Genomic DNA, 22,270 nt, shown 5'->3' with positions numbered 1-22,270 from the left:
TGTAAGAACGAGTGATAGAATAATGTCAGTAAAATTTTATTTTATTTGGCATTTAATGTTGTGTGTGTGTGTGTGTGTCTGTGTATCCTAATCAAACAGGACTTGGTTTGAATGAAAGAATAGCTTTCTTTGATCAACTAGAAGGAATACTGACTGACATTCCATCAGAGGAGAAATGCCCAAATTGGCCCAACGCAACTAAATTGCTTGCTGCGAAACACACAAATTACATTAGATACAAAAATCATAATCTACAAGGCCATAATCAAAATAATCACAACTTATGTAGCTGAGATCTGGCAAATGACAGCAGTCTCGAAGCCAAGCGTTTGAGCTGGTACGGACATGTAAGCCCTATGAATGGGAACAGTTGATCCAAGAAAATATTTGACTGTGGACTACAGCAGATAAAAAGAAGCGGGTGCCCAAGAAGCATCTACACCTACAGGATGGTTACTGGCGAGATAGAAAACGGTGGAAAGTAGGACGCAAAAACCGACTATGATGTAAATATAAGCGCAATATACATGTATGTATCTATACACCTGGGATTTACTGTATAGTTATTTTATTTGATGAATTTTTATGGTACGTATTATACTTTTTAATATAGATAAAATTAACGAATTATACTTAACACATATAAATATATTATGACGTCAAGTTAATAGCATCCATCTGCATGGATATCGTACCTAAAAACGACTGTCTGGAAATTAAAAAACGCCTTGAATGTAAATTTCAAGATATGAAATAATATAAAAGTAAATAACTTACTAAAATGCATTACTTGTGATTGTAAAAAGTAACTACAATGTTTAAAATACTTGCTTTGCTGTGCTGTATTTCATACACCTATGGACAACGTAAATATTTACTTGTTTTATTCTTTTGCTATATTTGATATTATTTGCAATATTATTTCAAAAAAGTATCATTATCCTAGAACCTAAACCTTTTCATGTCTGGATTTTTTTGGTCATGTCTAAAAAAATCAAGCTTCTGCGTGTCACAGAATCCGAGATATTTCAATTTTTTAGTTCGATCCAACTTGAAGATCCATTCTAAAAAAAACTGAGCTCGGACAAGTGATATTTTAGGAGTAATATCACTTTAACGGGTTATTTCTTTTTACTTCTTAGCGGTGTATGCCATCTGTGAAATGGATCATAAAATCTAAGTCTTCGTTTCTAATCTATTCAATTTTCATCGCTTAGTGTTAATATAACCAACGGAAATATGATTTTAAGAAAAAAGGTGCCATCCTAATTTCTGTTGGTCGTAGGTTTTTTTTAGATATTGTGTTTTTTCACCGTCCTTTCAATGATCACACTAACAAGCGTGTGACACAAAAAATATCAAACAAATATAAGTTAATATACATGTTTATAAGCTAAAATTTCAGCCATTTTTTAAACGGTTTGTTTAATAACAATTTTGATAAAATGTTGAAATTGTTTTCGTATATCTTAAAACTAAAGCGTCAAAGAATCGACTGCGATTGGTTAAATATCTCTAAAACAACTGTTTGGGAAAGTACAACTGTTTAAATAATCGCTCTCCTTAATAAACAAATTAAATAACTGACAAACTATTTGATCGATGTAACCAAGATTTCTTCTTCTTTTCTTCTTCAATCTTAAGTAATCCAACTTTGGACATGGGCGTCCCCCAAATCAAATCCAGTGTTTTCTATTTTGCGGCACTTGCTTCCAGTTGCGTCCTCCGATCTTCTTAATGCCATCAGCCCATCTTACTTGTGGTCTTCCTTTGCTTTTCTTTCCTAACCATGGTCTTCATTGTTGTATTTCGTGGTTCCATATTTTATCCTTCAGTCGAGCATTGTGTCCTGCGAATCTACATTTTAATTTGGCAGCATGTTCTCCTGCGTCTTTTACTTTGATTTTGCTTCTAATCCATTTGTTTGTTTTTTTGTCTATTGATCGAGCATTGATCTTTCCATCGTTCTTTGTGCATTTACTATTTTATCCATATTAGAGTTGGTGAGTGTCCTCGTCTGTGAATCATACGTGAGTATAGGGAGGATATACTGAACGTAAATTCTGGTTTACAAATATTGTTCTATTTTAGTGCTTTTTAAGATCCATCTTAATTTTCCAAATCCTGCCCACACTAAGTTTATTCTTCTGGTAATTTCGGCAGTTTGAACTTCTTTGTTAACTTTCATTATCTGTCCAAAGTAGATGTATTTGCTTACGGTTTCTAAATTTATGTCGTTCAACTATATTTCTCTAATGTTCGGTGTATTTGTCATTATTTTTGTTTTTTCCAAGTGCATCTTAAGACCTTTATTTTCCGAAGCTTGCAATACTTGCGTCATCATGGTCTGTAGTTCTTCTAAACTTGTAGCGAATATAACAATGTCATCAGCGTATCTCAAATGACTCAGTTTTCTTCCATTAGCATTTATTCCTTTATCTGCCCAGTTAATGTCTTTGAGCACGTCTTCCAGTTCAAGTGTACATAGCTTTTGTGAGATAACATCCCCTGGCGAACTGCTCTGTTGATTTGTAGAGCTTTAGTTTTCGCATCTATTTGTATTTTCATTGTAGCTTTCTTGTAAATATTAGGTACGGGCATTTTGTATCGGGAGTCTATCCTGCAGTTGTCCACAGCTCTCTCTATTACCCAAAGTTATATGGAGTCGAATGCCTTTTCATAATCATCGAAGCCAATGTATCAGTTCAAGTGATATTCATTGGCTTTCTCTATTAGCGATCTGACTGTAGATGATCCGGCGTACTGTAACCCTTTCTGAATCCTGCCTGCTCTACGGGTTGATAGGTATCGAGCTTCGACGTTAACCAGTTAGTTATTACTCTCATAAACAGTTTGTACATTTGGCACAGCAGGGAGATTGGCCTATAGTCTTTAGATTTGAAGAAAAGTCTTCAGATTGAATTGTCAAACTTTCATTCCAATGATCTGGGACTTCCCTTCTGTGAAGACATTCGTTGAAAAGATTTTTCAATTTTTCGAGAATAATTTCACTTTCCTCTTTCAACATTTATACAAGTATTACATCTAGGCCTGGAGCCTTATTGTTCTTTAGTTGTGTCATAGCTTCTTTTATTTTGAAGAATTCTATATTAGAGAGTATTTCTGAGTTGACATTCGTTATCTTTCTCTTAAGATCTTCGTTTGCAGTGTTATCTGGGTTTTTGCTTCAGCAATATAAATTACGGTAAAATGTTTGAGTTACTTTTAGGATTTCGTTCTTTTCTCTTACTTCTTTTCCAATTTTTTCCTTCGATGAGATTATTATAGGCTTTTCTAAGTTTGATCTTAAGCATTTCAGGCCTCGGTTCTTTTCTATTATTTGTTGTACCTTGTTTTCATTGTGGAGCCTTAAATCTTCCTTTACTCCCTTCTTTATTTGTTTATTCAATTCTTTAAAACCATCGGTGTTTCGCTTTTCTTCGCTTAGAAATGTGCGTTTCTTTTCCATTAACCGTTTTGTTCCATCACTTATTCTGTCTTCTTTATTTTTCGTTTCCTTTGCAAGTCAGTCTTGCTTTCAAGAGCTTTCGTTGCATTTGTTTATTATTTGTGTTTATGTTGGAATATTCTTGATGATAATGTTCCACAAATTCTTTTCTTAAGACTTCTCTGTACTCATCTCCCTTCTGTCGTATTTTAGTTTGATCTATTTGGTTACAATAAATATGTGGCCTACCGGTTTTCTTCTGTTTCACAAGAATCCTTGCTCTTAAAAGGCGATGATCGCTGCCAGTTGTGAATCGATTGAGAGCAGTTATATCTTCAAAAATGTCTTTGTTCCCACACAAGAATTAATGGATCTCGTTTGTTTTTTTTATCGGAAGATATCCATCAGAAGTATATTTTCGGTTTGCTGGTTTTTCAGTGTGTGTGTTTATGGCATATAAATTTTGTTGTTCTAAGAATTTATATAATTTTCTCATCTTTCATTTTGTATACCACAACAATGCATCCCTATTTTAGTTTCAGTATTTTCTTCTTTTTTACCTAATTTTACGTCTAGGTCTATTATAATATAAGCTACTCTATCAGAAACGCTTTAAGATGTAGAAATGTATGGTGTGAGATACTTTTTGATAAGAAATCCTACTTCACCATATGTTTCGTTTATTTTCCCTGTATAGTATAGGCGATTTCCAGAGTTTAGATATATGCGTTGTTCGCATCTTCTTTTCACTTCTGACAGTTCTACAATATTCCACTTTATCTTGGATAGTTCTTCTTCTAATTCGTAGACCTTTTCATCTTTAGCCATCGATTGGACATTGTATGTAGCTAGTAGTAACTGTTTTTGTTTGTTCGTATCTATTTTGGCGGGTTTTGTTGGGCTTGTGTCTCCCAACAAAATAAACAAAACAACTCATAAAAAAACAAAATTAAGTATTAACATATATAAATCACTACAAAAAGAAAGATTTTTTGCAATTATCTCGGCTAATGGTTTATATATTTTAATTTAAAATATATAATTTATTAAAATTATCTTTCTTTAAAATTTATAAGAAACGTTTTATAGGCAAAAAATTTTGTTTTAACTTTTTATGATTATTTAAAAAAAACAAAACAAAATCATCTGTATTTCTTCAAGGATTTATCATCAGGTGCCCCTTATATATCTTTTAAAACCTTCAAAAACTAAACTTCTATAAGTTTTTTTCAGCTTTTTTTTTTCTTTACTATCCTAACATCCCTGTTTAAAATTAAAGATTCTTAACAATTTTATTAGTTGGACATACGTTCTTTTTTTTAATTGAGTTTGATTCTTACTATGGTTTTCCTTTCCAAAAGATATTTAGATAAAGATAATCTTCTCTTTGATATGTAAAGAAGACAGAAAGACAAACAAAAAAGTAGACAAAAAATAAATTTTTCGTCATTACAAAAGCTAATTAACAACATTTATATTATATTGTAATTACAAATGTTACAGAAAATTTTGAGTTTTGGGTTCTTTTCATTTGATTAATTACTTTGTCTTAATATATTTTCATTATCATTCGGTCAAAAATATCGATTAATGATTATGATTTACGATTTCAGAACAAGTCTGCCCTGTTATCAATGATAGAACCCCAGTGTACATTGCAGATTCGATATTTTGTTCAAAATTCTACCAATGTTCACATGGTGTGGCGTATTCAATGAGATGCCCCCCTGGATTATATTTCGATATCGGATTAAAGAGATGTGATTACGCAGCATACGTTGACTGTGGCAATAGAATTAGAGACTATGATGCAAATAAATGATGAACATTTTTAAGTTTCAATTAAAAATATATAAGTACTTGACGTATATAAAAGTATTTAACCAAGTGATATTTGTATATATTTAATACTCTGTTAATAACTGTTCACAGGTTTCAGAAACTTTAAATAAATCAATAGAGTTAAAAAATATTTAAGATTTTAATTATTTGTAAAAAATATTTCATAAAATGAATAAAACTGCTATATATTCACAACTTTAACATATCTAGTGAAAAAGAAAAAAAAATCTGGAAAAAATATAAAACGTCAATATCCTATTAAATTTTTCCCTGTTAGAATTGGATTTTATTTACAACAAGTAATTGAATTTAGAAACGATGTTAACAGAACATAAAAAATTGCTAATTTATTAATGAACCATGAAATACTTCCAAAAACCTAAAAAATAAGTTGATCGCTTATATACCAAAATATTTCACGTATAAAAAAGGCTTGATCTGCATTGTTCATACCTTTTTCGCTGGGGAGTACTTAAATCAAGCAATTAGTTCTATTGTTCCAATGGCTGACGTACGAAGAATGAAACGAAAAATAATAAATACTGAAACTAAAACAGAAGATTTAGCGACAATTGCTAGTAATAAATTTTATATGCAATAAAATTCCGTCGTCCATTAACATCAATATGGATAATTTTCCGGTAGATACGTAAATCCAGTTCAAAAATGTACAAAACGTTTGAGTTAGGGTCACTATATCTCCCAATGCAAAAGAAAATCCCGTGGTTCTCGATGCGCAAAGGATCATTCCTCCACTGAACGTAATTCTTTAAATCTTCTTATCATTCGTCAATATCAAGAGATTGTCCAATGTACAAGAAACAACAGGACATAAAAAGGGTAATGGCTTTCGAAAATAAGAGTTTTAAGGATGCCGAATCATCGATTAATGATCCATCTTATTTAAAAATTAACACCACCAATAGGCTTGATTTAATAAATCCGATTTAGCACCAGTCAACAAAACAATTTATTGTGCTCTTATAAATAAACCAAATAATAAAAGCATCTAACGGAACCGCGTTGGAATCAAAAAGGTAACTTTATTTTTAACAATATCAACGACAATCGTTGTCAAGAAAATTTTATTCCAATTAAAATAAAACCTACGTTTTATATCATCCATAAAAACTGTAGTTTGTACATACACTAAAGGAAAAAAATTGTGTTAAATGATCTAAATCGTGTGTTAATAGAGGTGTTATTTGGGTGTCATTTATTTTATAAATTCCAATTAGTAATTTTTAGCGAGGAGTACGGTAAAAAGACACCGTCTCTTCAAAGTTATTCACGGCGCTTTTAAAACATACTTGTAAGAAGGCAGATCTAAATGAGCATTGTATCGACATAAATGAAGAGAAGCTCAGTTATTTGAGATTTGCAGATGGCATCGTCCTTGATGCAATAATAATGTTTAAAAATATATATCACGTTTTATTGAAAGTCGGACTAACTATTAATATGAACAATACGTTAATAATGGCTAATCTGGTGCTAAATTAGAATATTGCTGTTGATGAAAGTGATATTGTGTAGACTGCATGGTATAAGTACTTAGGACATAAAATTCGTTTGGACAGAGATAACTAGACTTATGAGTTCCCATCTCGCATAGGATTTTAAATCGGACCTACACATATGCCTCAAATGGAAAATCTAGAACAAAAACAATAGACGAAAATATCGGGTCGCTAAAATGAAATTGGGCAGGACACGTCGCCAGATTATCAGATAACCGATGGACAAAAGGTATTGTCGAGAGAAGACCAAGACCAGAAGCACTACGGAGTAGAGGACGCCCACCAGCCTGATGGACTGATGACCTGAAGCAGTAACTGGATGCAAGCTGCACAAGACATAGATAGATAGAAAGATCTGAAGGAGACCTGTGTCCAGCAGTGAACTCATACAGGTTAATGATGATGAATTACTGATTAGACGTTTGCTGTCAAAAATTCATTGGTTTCTTAGTGCATAATAGATTAAATATCGATGTATAGACAAATTGTAGATTAATGAGAAATTAAAAAAACAATGAACATGTAATCAATAATAAGTTAAGAATATTACTTCCAAATTATTATTATTATTATAGAAGGCAGTAGTGCCATACTAGTGAAGTGCGGACATTAAATAGCTCATAAATGAATATATGGCCGTGAGGAGAAGGATAGCGAGGACAAGAGGCAGAGCAGGAATAAACTCTGTTGTCATGGAGTAAATCCAGCAAATCTAAATAGAATACAGCGCACGAACGAGAGAACTCTACAAAAAAATTCGTAAAGAAAAAAGATGGCGCTAAAGAGAACTGTGTGACAGGCTGGATGAAGATATCTAGACAAAAAGCTTTAGGTAACACAAGATGAGTAACACGGTAACCGTTCAGCAGATGGCACGAAGTGTAGAGGGGTGTATGAGGGAGCTGAGCGGGCCATACCCTTAACCATAGATGAATTAGTCGAGGCATTAGATCCACTCAAGACATGTAGGCACCCGGACTAAACCAGATACCACCCGAAGCTTTAAAGAATATAGGACGCACGGAATCTGGGTGACTTTTGAATCACATGAATGCATTGCTTGAAACAGAGACATTTCTTGAGGCTTGGAGGACATCAAGGTGCTGCTTCCCAAAACGGGGGAGAAGTATCGCCCCATATGCCTTCTGCCTTGCATCGGGAAGTTGTACGAGAGGATGCTGCGAGGACGGATCGACGATACGATTGAGAGATCAGGAGGTCTATTCCCGAGACAATTCGGATTTTGCAAGAATAAGAGCACAATTGACGCAATTTTGAGTGTAATAACGGCATTGCATAACATTGGGGACGAACAATTGGGCGGCCCTGCTGCTCTTCGATGTTATAAATGCATTTAACACTCTGCAGTGGAAAGAGGTGATGCGGGCATTGGAGGAGACGAGGGAAAGTCCTTACTATCTGATGAATGTAATTGGAGAATATCTTTCCGAGAGAAGGATCATGGTTGAAAAAGGCACGCCCATTGAAGTAACGGCTGGAATGGATGGAACTTAACATATGACGGGATCATGAACTACGAATACGGAGAAGGTATAATCCCATTCGCCTTTACAGATAATCTCTCTGTGCTGCTAGTAGCGCGGGACAAGCCGGATCTCCGATTTCGGGTAATACATACGAGCAACGTCGTAAAGGACCGGATGGCAGATGACGAACAGAAACTGGTGGCATAGAAGACTGAAACCATAATTCTGAAGGGTAAACGGAAAAGACAAGAGATGAAACTCCAATCTGCATGGATACAGCTAGCATCAAAGAAATGTGTCAAATATCTGGGAGTAACGCTACACCAATATGGCAGATGTTGGAAGCATATAGGGACAAATGATGAAAAATTAAAAGAACAGAATGTACATAGAAATAGGTATGAAATCTGTGACTGAGAAAGAGATTATCGTGAAGATAACGGGAAGAAAGAAGGGATGGAATAGTAAACACAATTACATCCGAGCCTTCATTAAGAAGAAAGAAGAAGAAGAGAAATATCAGCCAGATCAATGACAGACATAAGATCTAGGTAAGAGAAGGGAGTGCCTCGAAAGTGTCGTCAGCCTTATAGCGGTCATCCCACTTTCAAAGACGGTATGGTGGTTTTAGTTTGTAGCCAGAATAACAGAAAGGCGTCCATTTGTACGACCTACTTCTACGGGGAAATGAGCTCGGATATACTCCTCTACCTTGAATCCAACACATGCCAGCCATCCCTAGAGATGGGATAACCTAGTACGCTTTTTTAGAAATTTCTACCGTCAGATAAAAAAGAAGCTTAACCCACCAGCACCTACTAAAGAAAGAGTATAAAAAACTGTGCTTTGTCTGCGATACTTCTCTGACAGTCGAGCAAGTTATCGGTAATTGTCCACTCTATCATCTGAAATGAATTCAAAGTGATTTACCACGTGATTATTACCTTAGAATATTAGCTCTTTGGATATAATTATTTTTGTTATTATCGTACTGACATCAGGTATGATGCTCCAGTATATGCTTTTGATATTTGTTATTTCGTAGAATATGTCCCAGCAATTAAATGCGATGCTTAACGAGATCTTACAATTATTATCTTAGAACATTAGCTCTTTTAATATAATAAGTAGTCAGAAATTGAAGACAGATTAAAATAGACAGTAATCTATAACTTCATTTCAATCAGTTAACATTTAGTTTTATATACGTCATTTCTGACAATAAACCTTTTTATCCACGTCACAACTCCGATATCCGCCCATTACCTGTTACAAAATAAGTATATTTACTATATTTTTTAACTCAGCAATGTATTAATACATAAGTGAATTAAAACTACTGTTCTTGATCAAATTTAATTCTGATTATGTGTTGCCTATAATGTAGGAGTAATCTTCTGGTCAATAAAATTGTATAGTCCAGGAAATAAAGTGTTATTACGTGTGTTATAAAAATTAAAAAATATCTTGATAACTACCGAAATAAAAAAAATCATAAAAAGATAGCTAGATATATTTTTTCTATTAAATCCATCGTCATAATTATAGTGATTTATTCTGTCAGCGGCATCACATAATCAGATTCGATACCATATTTATTTATCATATAGCATTATATATATACAGGGTGGTCCTTAAGTAATTGTACAAAAAGAAACAGTAGATTCTACACTTTAAAATATTACGATTTAAGCCAAATTGCTTTAATAAAATATTGATATTAAGAAAGATACAGGGTGTTAAAGTGCAAAATTAAAATTTTATTTTTTGCTATAACTTTCACGTTTGTAAACATTTATCTATAAAAATTTACAGCTGGGTACTTTTAAATATAAGAAATTATAATTTGATGTACACTTTGATGTAATTGATAGAGGGCGCCACTTATGCCACATGTGTGGTATAAATTTGCACTTAACTTTTTTGCTCTTTAAGATACCTGTATTTGGGAATAAAAATATTAAAGATACATTATTTTGACAAAAAAAAAAAGGTATACTTGTTAATAACTTCAAAACTCAACAGTTTTCTAGATAATTGCATTTTAAAAATCAGCTGCATAATCTGATCTAAGGCAATTACTCCAGGCAACGAAGAAAAAATAGACAAAAACATTAATACTTCTGAATTTTGGTATAAAATACCTTTAACTAAAGTTAATAGTTAACGAAATATTAAATAAAGTAAATATATCAACAGGATAATTAATAATAGGATTTGACAAAATAACAGAATAATAGGATTTGACATCAAACATTTTACGTTTTATGTTAAATTAAAGTCATAATCAAAACATTTTGTTTACAAATCAAATTAAGAAATAGTTAAACTCAATAACACATCTTTTTGTCAAAGTAAGTGTTATATAAATATGTTTACATTTTCTTTAATTATCAATATATCCAATATATTCCATAAAAGATCGCCTCATATTAAATAGCATCATTGATTCTAAAGAAACTGCTGCAGTATTTATTTCTTCCCATAGTTCGTTGCAAATGTTTATGGGATTCTTATAGACACGTTGATTTAATGCGCCCCATACTCCAAAATTAAGCGGATTAAATTCGGGGCTACGTAGTGGCTATAATGTATAATGGATGAATATATCGATGACATTACTTATTCATATGATTACGTTACAGCTTACTAGTAACTATAATTACATCTCGAACAAATGGACTATTATGATTTACTAACGAACTAATATTATGCTGAACTAAATTGCCTGTGTATTTATTATATTTATAACAATATCGGTTATTAGGACAACGATGATGTTTTTGTAAAAATGCTGAGTCTTTCAGGTTAGATTTGTAGTAAGAGGATTATAAAACAGAACACATAATATGTGTTATTCAATACATGTGCTCTAGTTTCTATTTGTCCTAATAAAAATGGGTAAACAGTTCACCTAATAAACAATAAGTATTCTTTTCGGATTTTTTATGAATTAAATAATTATATCAATATCTCACCACCTTGCCAAGGAATATGACTACCACGACCAATCCAACGTTCAAAAAAGTTGTATTTAAGTTAGTTCTAACTGCCTTCTCTCTAGAATGTGGTTGTGTATCATCTTGCATAAACCACATATTTTGGGTTTTTAGCATTTTACAATAGAGAAAAAGTAATCAAACGCCATTATAGAAACTTAAGAAGCAATAGCAAAGGGAAATTGTAAACATGATGACGGCCAACGTCTGAATACGGACACGGCTCCTAAATATGTTTTCTTCAATAAGATATTTAGCACATATAACAAAGCATTTTGTGATGTTACATTATCATCTTTGAGTTGTTTTAATAAAAATAAACTAGGAATTATGCTTATCTACAGGTATTCAGTGCTTTACCGCACAAATTTCAAACTAAGAATTATTGTGCAACTGACTTAAAAATGCATTTATCTCAAAAACGGTTAAATTTTCAGGTTACTAACAAGTATAGCTTTTCTTTATAAAAATAATGTATCTTTAATATTCTTTAACACAAAAAGAGCTAACTTAAAGAGCAAAAAAGTTAAGCGCAAATTTATGCCAACCATGTGGCATATGTGGCGCCCTCTATAAGTTACATTAAAGTAGGTATAAAATTATAATTTATCCTACGCAAAAGCATCCAACTGTAAATTTTTGTGCAAAAATATTTACAAACGTAAAAGTTATAGCGAAAAATATAATTTTAAATTTCCACTTTAACACCCTGTATCTTTTTTAATATCAACATTTTATTAAAGCAAGTAGGCTTAAATCGTAATATTTTAAAGTGCAGAATAGTAAGAAGAATAATATTTCTTTGATGAATTATTAAGGTTAGTTGTTATTAAGATGAATGTTGGCTATTTTGAATATTTATAAATTTTTTTCAATATGTTACAATATATGTTACAAGTATTTTTTCTCAAGCGGCAATCACTTTTATGTTGTGTGATGCGTTGTTTTAGCCATTGTGATGTTTGACCAATATAGCAATTTTGACATCCTAAACACGGTATTTCATAAACGACATTACTTTTATATAAGGTTGGTACTGGGTCTTTGATTTTTGAAAATAGTTGTTTGCTGTTCATGGTATTATATTTAGCTATACTAATATTAGGAACATTTTTGAATATGGATATGACAGAATGAGTTAGACCATTAATAAAGGGAAGTTTTTTATATTTGATTGATTTGTTGTTAGAATCATGGACGGGACCGTCATAGAAATTAGTGCTGTAAATCAGTTTTTTTAAAATTTGTTTAGGATATCCGTTGTTACGAAAAATTTTGTATATTATGTCCAGATTTTTTTGTAAAAAGTTTTTATCAACAATGGACATTATCCTGTTTTTCATACCTAGTACGGTATTATATTTTTGACGGGTGGTATGGTTTGAATAGTAATTTATATACCTGCCTGATGCTGTCGGCTTTTGGTACCAATCCAATGTCAAAATATTGTCATTTGTTCTTATTACTTTTGTGTCTAAAAATGGTATACTAAAATCTGTCTCAGTTTCAATTGTAAACTGAAGATGTTTATTAAATGAATTAAAAATGTTTAGTGTGGTATTGATGTGATAAGATGGAACTGCACATATGATGTCATCGACATATTTATGTATAAACGGTAATTCAAAAGGTAATTGTGTAATCACATTATCTAAAAGATGATCAGTGACAATAGTTGCAAGGATTGGACTAATCGGGGAACCCATCGGTGTTCCAAAAATTTGAGAATAAAATTTACCATTGAAACTAAAGTAAGTGTTGTTAAAAATGAACCTAAGAATTTGTAGAAAATTGTCTTTTGATAAAATCAAATTGGAACCTTATAAAAGACTACACGACATTACCAGGGGACTTGCAGGCCCCTGGTTATTTTCCTTCATTTTTCTGTTCGCTTGCTTTTTTTCTACAATCTCTTACGTCTATATCTGTTAAGTCTTGCTTTACTGCTTTTAACAATTTTATTAGTTTTTTTTAGCTCTTTGTGCTCATATTTTTACCCTAATTATTATTTTTTCATCTTCTTCTTCTTAAAGTGCCATCTCCGCGGCGGAGGTCGGCAATCATCTTAGCTATTCGGACTTTTGAAATCATTTCATTTGATGTACATCCGTACTACTCTCTCAGGTCTATGCTTCTATTTCCTTGGATCTTTCCCTGCATAATCAGTTGGAGCAAGGTATATTTCTCTCCACGTGTAATATGTCCGAGATATTCCAATTTTCTTGTTTTAATTATATTTAAAACTTTTATTTCTTTATGCATCCTTCTCAAAACCTCTTTGTTTGTGATGTGTTCTGTCCACGATATTTTCAGAATTCTTCTTTACACCCACAGCTCGAATGATTCCAGTTTTTTCATTGATGTCGCATTTAAGGTCCAAGATTCCATTCCATAAAATAAAGTCGAAAAAACATAGCACCTAGCCAACCTAACTCTTAGTTCCGATTTTAAATTCCTTGTGCATAGCACTCTTCTCATTTTGTTAAAATTTGCTCTAGTCTTTTCTATTCTGATTTTAATCTCCTGAGTGTAATCATTTGTGGAGTTAATTATTGTTCCCAGATATGCATATTTGTCCACTTGTTCGACGTTGGTTTCATTGATTAGAAGAATCTCGTTATTTCTTTGAGTTTTCGATATTCTCATAAATTGTATTGTATTTTTTCATAAATTCTCAAAATTTCTTTATTTGTTCGTCTTTTCCAAAAATTTTCCCTAAAATTTTTCTGATCAGCTTTCTTTTTTAGATCTCTACTTTTTTTTCTTCCTGCTTGTTCATAATCCAGGTTTTGCTCTTATACAAAACCGCTGACTTTCTTTTAAATATGGTTTTAGTAATATAAACATTGACACTTCGTTCATTCATATTTTGAACAGCAATCCTTCATGTCAGATTTTACCAAAAGCCTGACTGACGTCAAGAAATAGCGCAGAGCAGTATTTGTTTCCTTAAAAGTTTTATTCACTATATCAACGACTCTATGTACTTGTTCTATTGTTAAATGCTTCTCTCTGAAACCAAACTGATGATCTGGGAAAATAAGTCCTGTTGCTATTAGCTTCTCAAATAGTTTAGCAATTACCGGTAAGACTAATAGGACGATAAGAGGTATGTTTGTGAAGTGGTTTATCAGGTTTATATATCACTATTATATCAGCAATTTTTCATTGAGTTGGTACATGTTTCAGCCTTAATGAGGCAATGAAAATTTGTGTTGTTTTTACTATTCCTGTTTCTGGTAACTTTTTAAGATAGATTCTGTTATAAGATCATAACCTGGAGCATTTTTGGTTTTTAATCTATATTAAATGGAACTTTTTACTTAATTTGCTCACCTGGATGTTGGACTGTTGCTAGACTTTTGTAAATAGCTTTATTTTCTTTAGCATTGACAGAGAATAGAGGTTATAAAACTTCTTCAAGATATTTTCCAAATGTCGCCGCTTTTCCTTGATCTGGTCTCGCCCATAAGCCATCTGGATTTCTTAATGCTGGGTTGTGTTTACTGGCTTGTTTTAATTTCCTGGTGGTCTTCCAAAATGAATAATTGATATCTGCTTTTGGTGTTAAATTTAGCAAATAATTTTCAACGTAGGAATTTTTGTGCTGTACTATTATATTTTTTAGCTGTGTTGCGGCTCTATTGTAGTCTATTTTATCTTGCACATGCCTTGTGTTTTACCATATCTTCCTTAGTCACATTTTCTCTTTAATTTGGTTTTTAATATTGATGGGAAAGTTTCTTTAATTCTGTATAACTTTATATTCTGGAGTGGCATGCCAGACAGCTTCTTGGAGAAGTGTAGTAAATTCTTATACTGCTATTTAAAATATATCATTTGTTTTTAGGGAAAGAATAAGGTTTATTTTGTGGTGTATTTTTTCCCTGTGCAAATTTCAGTTGGTCTTGTAATTATGCAATTTCGCTGGACGTTCCTTATCAACAAACCTTAAATTTAGCGACGCTATTAGTAGGATATGGTCTGAAGCAATTTTATAATTAGGTACAGTATTTCGGTAGCCTTCTCCAAAGCCTTTGGTTACAAAGAGATCAAGACAGTCAGGAAATTTACTGGGGTCAGTGGGCCAGTAAGTAGGTGTGTAACTAAATAAGTGTTTGAGCTGTAGTTCCTGCATCACTTAAACATTGAAATCAGTTGCTATTATCAAGTCCTCGTAGACACTTCGTTTCAGGACCAGCAACTTCATGTGGAGTCATACGTCGCCATGTTATCATATCCACTGGTAACTTTAGCATATTAAAATATAATACCAAATAATGTAAACCAAATTGTAGCAGATAACTTTTAACGGATTTTTACCCTGATATTAAGTGGCTCGAAACATGTACACCTAGTAAGTATTAACCACATTTTGTATTAACCTTGGTCAAAATTGTACCTTCATGTTCTTTTTAATTAAAGTGGTTATATACTTTTTAGGACACTGATGATGGAACATGGATTCCGAAAACGTTTTGTCTTCATGACATAGCCCGTTTAGGTTTTTAATTTATATACCTTTTATAAAGGATTTTTACTTAAATTTTTCAAAAAAAGGATTATACCTCTACCTGGTGAAGATAGTAGAGAGTCTGAACTTACATGTTTTGCAATATAGTCAGCACCAACAAGAAATCTATTACCTAGTGAATTAAAATACTAGTAAACGATTCTTTATTCGACTCATAGTTTGGTTGAAGATATGCTGCAGATATTGCTATTGGTCCAAGCCAATCTTCTATGATAATACTTGCTGCCTGCAGGTGTGGCTCTTTTATTTTACCAAGATGATATCGTTTAATTTCTTTTCGAATACTAACCACTGCACCTGATCCAGCATGCCTTTCAGCATAGGGTGAAATTTAGATTGTAGTTGCTTATTAAATGTGTCTCTGAGATTAGAATTATGTCAATATTGTTTTCTAACAGGAAATATGTTTACCAAAAAAATTTCTAAGGGGTACCCTTGGATTTTTTTAAATTTATTAATTGGGTATATTGGCATCAATTTAGGTCTGATAGTTAAACCTCTGCACTCTTACATAAAATGTGGTGATTGTTCTTTTTCCATGCTTAGAATTTTTCTGTATTGTATTTTATATCTTATACAGTTCGTGAGAAATAACTCTAGTTAAATGCCTGTATCTCACAAAAATCTCGTTAGAAATAAAATGTTAATTCCAATCAGTATCCAGTTAGTTCCAATTTAAATTTATTTCTATTAAACTTAACTTTGCTGATTCCAAAATTATATATGTATGCTCCTGAGCAAATGAACTGTTTCGCCGACAAATGGAAAAACTATTAATTTATTTTTACTTTTGATCATCGTTTAAAAATCATTTCATCATATATATGTTGATGTTAATTTAGAGTCAAACCGTCGCACTAAAAATTTCGTAAAGATAAAAAGGTAATAGTTTTAATCCAAATTTAATTTATTTCGATTAAACCTGACCTGCAGATTTAAAAAATAATACATGTGCTTATGGGAAAATGCAAAAACTGTAAATTTTTTAATTTCGATTATTTTTTTTTTCGTCAAACTGTGGATAGAGGATAGGAAAAAACACTTGTTTGAAATAAACTAGACCAAGTGCATCTACCAACGTCGAAAAAACGATTTTTAAAAATTTAAGTTTACCAAAAGAGAATACACCAAATATTCCCAAGCGTAACTCTCTCGTATACCAAGATGCTGGCGCCAACTGACACGGGTACATTTTACCAATGAAAAAATCATAATTTTAGATGACAAAAAGAATTTTATTTTGAGTAATTCTAAAATGAAGAAAAACGCAGAGAGATGTTATACGAACGACGTAGATGAGTGCCCTAACAATGTTATGTACAACATTAAGGGATATTTGCAGATAAAATTATTGTCTGGTGAGCGATTTATCCTTGTAACCCGACCTTTTGTGGGAAGAATGAGGATTGAAGCTTTGAATAATCAGAGCTATATTGATAACTGCCTTACCAAATTGCTTTAGTTTGTCCACGAACATCATGCTAATGATGATATTATGTGTTAGTCGGACCTAGCATCATGCAATTACTTAAGAGATACCTAAAACTGGCTTCGACAATACCACATAACTTTTGTGTCCAAAAACGATACTCTTCCAAACTTGCCACAATGGAGGATTTTTGGGCTTTACTGTCTAGGAAGATTTATTATGGAGGCTAAGAAGCTAAAGACGAAGAACAATAATTTAGATGGCCAATTTACGAAAAACTGAGGGATATTGATCTGAATTCCGTCGAGGACCCCATAAGAGATATTCTGGTAGAATATCTCTGGTGTATATTTGCGTCTGGTAGAATAGAATAGGTCACTCTACATAATTCGATATTATAGTTTAGTTAAATATTGAGTTATAGTTTTATAATAACTAATTAGTGATTAAATAAATTTCTTCATTAAGGAAAATATGATAAATATTTTGTGCCAAAACTTTAGGACATACATTGGATAGGACAAAAATCGTTATATATTAGGTTTGCTGCTTATTTGAATATCAACGCAAGCTGTTTTTTAATTACTGCATAAGTAACACACTTTGAACTTGAACCTTCGTTCAGAAGATCCATAATTGTACATAAATAGTTATAGAATTTACAAAAATCGTATACTCAAATTCACTACAGATATAAGTGCTGATAAAACTAGTAAACACTTAAATATATTTTGGAATTTCAAAGTATTAAAGTTGTGTGTGTATGTGTGTATGGTATTATGGCATCAGATAAACTCTGTTTGCCACAATACATGAAAATTATTATTTTTTTGGAATGTTGTCATGTTGTCTATTTCTTTAAACTATACCACTATTTTTGCATTTCATATCAAATTTATAATGTAATTAAGTACCGATTTATCTGTGGAAGACGAAAGAGCTGTAATATTTAACGGCAATGGAAATTCATTGTGAATCAGTTCTTGATACAGGACTTGTTAGAACCGAGAGTTCAGAGAACATTCGAGGAATATATAGTCCGTCTAGAAAGTATCCGGAATTTTATATATTTCCTAATTTTAATAGATTTTCTTTTTGTAACAGTTTAAGACAAAAGTAATGCATCAAGTAGGTTGTGCCGATAGTAGGTTATGGACAGAATCGCATGACAACACCATCTGTCAAATATTGTTGTTTGTAAACAGACTTAAGATTTGTGAAATAATGTCGCAAGTAAAAAAAAGAAAAGTGGTGGAATATTTGTATAGAAAGGGTGTCCGAAACGTTAAAAAATTAATGCAATTGACTGAACTCGGAAAAAGTGCAGTGTATGTTCGAAAATCAACGAAGAATAAAAGTGTCCGCATTGTCACTGAAAAAGCAAGGGTACATATCAAGGAATCCAAAAAAGAAAGATCTTAATGATGTCTTTATATCTTATGAAAGTTGTTTCCAGCTTAGTGCAAATCATCTAAAAGTCCTATCAAGAGAAAATGTTTCCGTTCAAATTTCCAAATTTTCCACTAAAATAATGGTTTGGGGAGCAATATCTCAGCGTGGTTCTACACCTCTCTGTATAGTTAATGGTACTGTTGATAGTGCGAAATATTGTGACATTCTAAATGGTTTTCTTCTTGAAACGGCCTATGTTTTATATCCAGAGGGGTGGCGTTTTCAGCAAGATAATGCAAGATGTCATTCTTCTGCTCAAGCTTTGATGCAAGAACACGAATTGGCAACAATTTAGTGGCCAGCAGCATCTCCAGATCTTAGCCCCATTGGAAACATATTATGGGGACTGATGAAGATTGTAATGGAACGAGCAGCGCCACGAGATAAAGAAGGTTTGATTCGGTTAGTTTTACAGGCCTGGAACATCATTACCGAAAATTATGGCCTTAACCTAGTTTCGGGTGTACCTGGACATTTAGTTTAGATTTAAATGGAGGTTGTATAAGTAAATGATATGAATTATTTGTTTAAATTTTATATTAACAGTGATAGAAATAAATACCGTAAAATTATAATTCTGCTTTCTTTTTTCCGGATACTTTCTAGACGGACTATATTACTTAGATCACCAATGAATACATTGTCACAAATCTAGACACGAGAGTTAGTATTCCAATTTTATATAAGTGGGATGGAAAGCGACTATGGTTTGGTTTTAAATGAGTCAATACTGACGTTTGTGCTGCAGTATAATTATAGATGAAATGAGAAATGTTTGGAAGTATAGGATGAATGCCAAAATAATGATTTGTAGATTTATTTGCAATTGTTTTGTAATTAACTTCCCATTTACAACTGATACTAGGTTTGAGAGGATTATTCAATTTTTTTTTAAATTAAATACTTTGTCAATATTGTGGCAACTGTGAGTACTTTTTGTTGCATTATCCACAGTTTCATTACCTATGATTACGCAATGTCCTTTTGTCCAAATAAACGAAACAGTTACATTATTTTGCTTAAGATCCGTAATTAATTTGTTCGTGTTCAAAATTAAGCTATTTCGGAATTGATTTAGTGGGTTACCGCTAATAGCTTGTAATGTTGAGTTTGAGTCTAAAATTACTGCAATACTCGTGCATGTTTGAGTTGCACACCATTTTAATACCTTTTCAATGACAAAAGACTCGACGGAAAAAATGGAACAATAATTTGAGATTCTGTACTTTTCAATATGATTTATGCTTGAAACAAAAAATACCAAACCTGTATTTTGATCCGTTTCTGATTCATCTGTATATATTTCTATTAAGTTCGACCCGAGACTATTCAGAATGGATCTTATTATGGCCTGGTTTAATATATTACACTCCAAATACTGAGAGAATATGTGGGTAGGTTTGTCAATTATAGAATCAAAATTTTGTGCATACAATGGTATTTTATTAAGTTTAACAATATCGGTTTGAAATAAGTTCGTATTAATAAATGCATCTTTATGTATTTACATAAAGAGCAATTATTGACTAACTCATCTACACTAACAGTAAAAACACAATTTATTAATTTATAATATATTTATTACTTGAAAGTACAAATTTATATTTTAGACTAACACATTTCCCTTTTTACGTAATTTGTAAGTCGGTCCTAGATCCCAGTAGAAATTTTTCGATTTTGCTTCGAGTCGCGGTTGAATTCTCTAGACTAGATTATCGCGTTGCAGATCATCGACCGCCTACTGATGTTCGATAGGCCAAGGGCCAGCGTAACAATATAATATAAATGTTTGTAGTTAGAGTTGTATTAATTTTTTTTCAAATATGTGCAGCCATAACTATATATTTTTTTAATATTTAAGAGTAATAGTAATTTTTTTGTATATTTTAGTTGGAATATGTCAAAGAGGAGAAAATAAATACCTTGCAGATGCAATGTCCTGTTCGAAATTCTACCAATGCTTTAACGGTGTACCAATTCCACTCAGATGTGCGGCAGGAACATATTTTGATATCCCACTGACAAGATGTATTGATCAACTTGACGTCGATTGTGCCTTTCGAAAGAGGGACTAACCACATTTATAGCTTATTATAAAGTTTCGTTACTTCGACTTGGACTTGATATCATTATGTTATGGTGTTATTGAAATGTTATGATCTAAAATAAAAGTGATTATATTCAAAACAATAGTGTCATTGCAATATTGGCATTGTATTACAAATATAATGTACATTTAGACAACTTTTCTTATCTTCTCACCGAAATGTTTTCATGTATGCCTTCTTAATGCCGTCAAATACTAATTTTTGTTATTGTTTTACCTTTATCCAGTATATCAATCATGACTCAGTCTGTGCATTTTCAAACAAGTTAATTATTGCAATATAAATTAAAACAATGCATGCCTTTTTCTTTGGAGAATTAGAATTTCTTCATTTTATTGATTATTACTGTTTTCTGTGTTATAGAAATATACTGACGTCTGACAGTTAAAGAAAAACTGAGGAGGTTCTACCTATACAGAAATATACTCCCGTAACATTCTTAGTTACACACAAAAAAGATGCAAAAGGTTGCATCTTTTTCAAACTGAGTACAGATCGAGCCCTAAGCTTCTACTCTTATACGCTTCTGTGCAATGTCCAAATCGACGTGAATTTTATGAATAACATAAATATGCAGCAAATCGCAATCCAAAGATTTGTATTGACGAAACCAAAATTCATATTTTTGCTTTAATCTGTGCCTTCAAAAATTGCAAGGCAAAACAGACGATATATATATATATATATATATATATATATATATATATATATATATATATATATATATATATATATATATATATATATATTATATATATATACATATATATATATATATATATATATTTATATATATATACATATATATATATATACATATACATATATATATATATATATATATATATATATATATATATATATATATATATATATATATATATATATTAAATGGCCAAATATATGGCCTAGGAGGACAAATTCGTTAAACTCCCCGTGCTCGAATCGGTATCAATAAAGTGTTATGATCATTTCGGCCTATCCCAGCCTCATCAGACACTTGGGCTGATACAAATTCAAACTCGGAAAGTCCAACGAATGTCTCCCAAAACTTCACTACAACAGTAGTTAGCTTACAAAGGCGCCACCTGCTTTGGCGGCCGTGAACGAAAACGATATGACAATATCGTTTTCTCTATCCTCTGCGCTATGCGAAATGTGTAAAAACATTTGCTCTGCAAAAAGAGCAGCTCTGCTCTTTTTTGTAATTTTCGGTCGGTTTTTCATCGAAAAGTAGTTAGTAGTTTCCGTGATATTATTCATTATTTTGGCATCGTCAATAGCACCTGAAATTTTTAATGTTCCTGATTTGAGCTCTGTATAAGAATCGCCAAGATATACTAAATACCTCCATGTATTCTCTAGAAGTAGCAAATCGTTCACTACTCTTGGTTTTTATCCCGACGTTGTGGATAATGGAAAACGTTCACATTAATCTCCTGAATATTCTT

General features: G+C 32.0%; 1 long non-coding RNA gene across 1 annotated transcript; it reads left to right on the top strand.

The window, feature by feature from the left end:
- The first annotated feature begins 779 nt into the window (after positions 1–779).
- LOC140433265 (uncharacterized) lies at positions 780–20,901 on the top strand. The gene is made up of 2 exons (XR_011949909.1): positions 780–866; positions 20,602–20,901. It is a non-coding gene; the product is annotated as an uncharacterized lncRNA (long non-coding RNA).
- Positions 20,902–22,270: the final 1,369 nt, after the last annotated feature.

The sequence above is a fragment of the Diabrotica undecimpunctata genome, chromosome 2 (assembly GCF_040954645.1).
Source record: "Diabrotica undecimpunctata isolate CICGRU chromosome 2, icDiaUnde3, whole genome shotgun sequence".
NCBI lineage: Eukaryota > Metazoa > Arthropoda > Insecta > Coleoptera > Chrysomelidae > Diabrotica > Diabrotica undecimpunctata.
The sequence above is the reverse complement of the archived record's forward strand: the minus strand, read 5'-3'. Positions and strand labels throughout refer to the sequence as shown.